Source organism: Protobothrops mucrosquamatus, unplaced genomic scaffold, assembly GCF_001527695.2.
Source record: "Protobothrops mucrosquamatus isolate PMUCROS unplaced genomic scaffold, P.Mucros_1.0 scaffold3197, whole genome shotgun sequence".
In the NCBI taxonomy this organism is placed as follows: Eukaryota; Metazoa; Chordata; class Lepidosauria; order Squamata; family Viperidae; genus Protobothrops; species Protobothrops mucrosquamatus.
In genome coordinates this window covers 49,709-53,175 of record NW_015389195.1, presented here as the reverse complement: position 1 = coordinate 53,175, position 3,467 = coordinate 49,709, and positions in this window count along the sequence as shown.

Sequence of the window (3,467 nt, the reverse complement as noted above, 5' to 3'; positions counted from 1 at the left end):
TGATTCGTTCTTTGATTATCTGTTGAACTTGGGTTTGATATTCGAGCTTTGATGGTTTGCTATTAGGAGATTTCATATATTGATTCAAATGATTTCCAATGTTTGCAGAAAGATTGTCATGGTTTTTATACTTTCAATTCATAAAACACTGCATAAATATAGTAAAAAAATTATCATTTTATTAACATATATTTATCATAGTATTATATGACATCAGGTTTGAATCTTTTAGGGCTCTTTGAAACAGAATATATTGAGTTTGTGAATCCTATACATTTAACTGCATTTTGAAAAAAAAGTTTTCTTCCTGGGTCATAAGTCTCTACCCATTCCCAGAGCAACCTGTTATCAGATATTAATAATATGAGAAATGTAGTGAAATGAAATGCATTATTCCTTCTGTGTCATCCTTTATTCAAAGTGTATGCTGATCAATGACCATAACAAAGAGTGATTTGAATTGGTTTACAATAAGAAGTATGGCATTTTTCAAGAAAATCAGATGAAATTCATCACAAATCCTAGAAAAATATGAAAAATATGACTACAAATATGAAAAAAACCTGGAGGAAAATGTTCAGTGTTTACTTGAATGTAGATGATACATAGGTATATAGGTATATATAGGTATATATAGGTATATAATTAGATATATAGGTATATAAGTGTGTAGGTAGACACAGAGAGAGAGAGAGAGAGAGAGAGAGAGAGACAGAGACAGAGACAGAGACAGAGACAGAGACAGAGACAGAGACAGAGACAGAGACAGAGACAGAGACAGAGACAGAGACAGAGACAGAGATGATAGATTCTATGGACAGGGCAAATGGCCCAAATTATAATGAAATTGCAACTGTTATTCAGATAGAATCTAGTTATTCTGGACTACTCTGCAAGTGATTTTTCTCTCTGTTCTCATCATTGATGGTGTGATGTCCCACATAGTTTACCTGTTTTATAAATTTAAATTTAAGGAATATCCTTGAATAAAACCTTATGAAATATTATTGTAAAGAGTTTTATTTATTTATTTCAAAGAATTTATATGGTCATCCACTCATTGTCAGTGTCTCTGAGCTGCTTAAAAAAAACCCAATATATAAACAATAAAAACACAAATATGGGGATAACAATCAATCAGTTGAGCCACTTCATAGATTCCAACCCACTCTGGCTTCCACAGGTCTATTGGCAAAACCAGACGCTTAGGGCTTTGCAAAAGAGTGTCAAAGTGGGGGGCAATCTAGTCTCTGTGGGGATTATGTTCCAGAAGGAAGGAAATATCACGAAGAAGAAACTTCTTCTAGGTCCCACCAGAGGTCCCTAATTAAGAGAGAGGACCCAAAACATTCCCTCCCTCCCTGCTCTACTGGATTATATGGATATGATCAGGAAGAGACAATTCTTCAAATAAGCTGATCCCAAGCCATGTAAGGTTTAAAGGTGACAACTAGCATCTTGAATTATACCCAGAAACAAATGGTCAGCCAATGCAACTCCCGCAGGAAAGGTGACATACGTGTTCACCTGGGACTACACAAAAACATATAGGCGGCTGCACTTTGAACCATTTGGAGCTTCCAGATACTTTTCAAGAGCAGCCCCTTATAGAGCTCCATGTGCATTGGTGATTTATTAATTGATGGCATGGCATCCCACATAGTTTATTACTTTTATGAATTGAAATTGAAGGAACATCCGTGTACAAAACCTTATGATATTCCATTGTAAAAGTTTTTTTATAATCTTAGCCAGTTCCCCAAAATTTCTGATATTAGTAAAAAGTGTTTCAGCATAAATGTAGGCTTTATATCTAATGTAAGCCATTCTGTCTTTCAAATGTTTCTAGTTGTGGGAGATAAAATAATATTTGTGTCAGAACCCATTTTTCCTGTGGGGGGGAATCTATTTTATTGAGGATTCTGCCATTCTCCTGAGGGGGAGGGGGGAAGGCTCTGTGTTATGTTCTCTGCTTCACTACAATGTATCCTTCCTGCTGTTTCTACATACTTGCTCTTTGAACTATCTCTCCCTTGATGTTACCTTGGGGTGAGAAAGGAATGTGCCTCAGTCCATCTGGCTTATCTTTCACGTGGAAGGGAAGGTGCAAAGACCCAAAAACATCTTCACAAGCATGGGAACAGACCCCGTTATCAGCTCCTTTCCCACAGCAGACTTAACACCTGAGGATTGGCCCATTCAAACTAACCGGATGAACTATTGGGGTGGGGTTTGCTTGAGACTCCTTTAACCTATTGATCTGAGTGGGAAACCCTCAGATCCAGCCTATTATGCCTGCTATCAGCTTCTCCTAATAAAAGTTCCTTTTGGAAAAAAAACTGTTCCAAGAGTCCTGCTTTCTTAAGATGAGGTTTTGAAGTGGGCCCTGACAATTTGTTAGATTATGTTAAAGTGTTTGCAATTGAAGGTTAGAAACTTTTGTTGTAGGAAAACTTTTGAAGATTTTTAGTGAGCTTAAGGTAATCCAAATATAAAATACAAAGCAAAATAAAAATAGGAAATTAGGGGAAGGAAAAAAAAGAGGAAAAGAAAATATAAGGTACAAAGGAAAAAAGAAAAAAGCATCGACTTCCAACTCTTTTTAGCACAGTAGAAGATAATAATATTATAAGCTCAACTTTTTCTTTTACGCATTAGTATATACTAGCTATTCCTATAACAATGTATCTATCTAATCAACAAAATCAAAGTTTCATTTTTTCATCACAACACAAAATCTATAAGTGATTTCCAAATACAAAACATAATTAAGTATATTCTTCTCTTTGAATAAAGCAATCCATTTAACCATTTCTGCTTTTTCTTCCTTGCAGTGGAAAAAGTATACATTTCTGTTTGCACTTAAAAATCTTTATAAACTATCACCATTTATATTAAGAAAATTCACTATACTCTTTCAGATTCTTTAACCTTAAAGGAAAAAAAATACTTTTTAAAATTTATTTTAAATCTATTTGAATACACTAAATTTTTATTTAAAAACATTTCTAAAATCAAAAAGTTCTAATACATCTTTGTAAAAAAATTCAATTTAACGTACATTAAAGTTTGCTTTCAGTCAGACCAATAAAATTCCAAGTAACTCCAATTAACTCATGAAACTTAAATCACTCCTTCCAAGTTACCCTCATAAAATAAAAAAATTCTTCTTGTATACATCCTTGTTAAAACTCTAAACTTTTCTTTAAGCTAATACATATTTTTCTTTAATTTTCACTTAACACAGATAATTCAAATACACTTTTGAATGATGGTAATGTTTTCTTGGAACTCTTCTTTCAATTATGTTGGGAGGTTTATGTTTAAACCATCACAATAAAGATTGATGTCAGATTTATATTCCAAAATTGAAATTGACTCCTCTACATTGCCAGTTACTTATGCTATTGCCTTAGTGGTTTGATAACTTTCTACACATAATTGTATTTCTGAAGGAGTTTGAATAG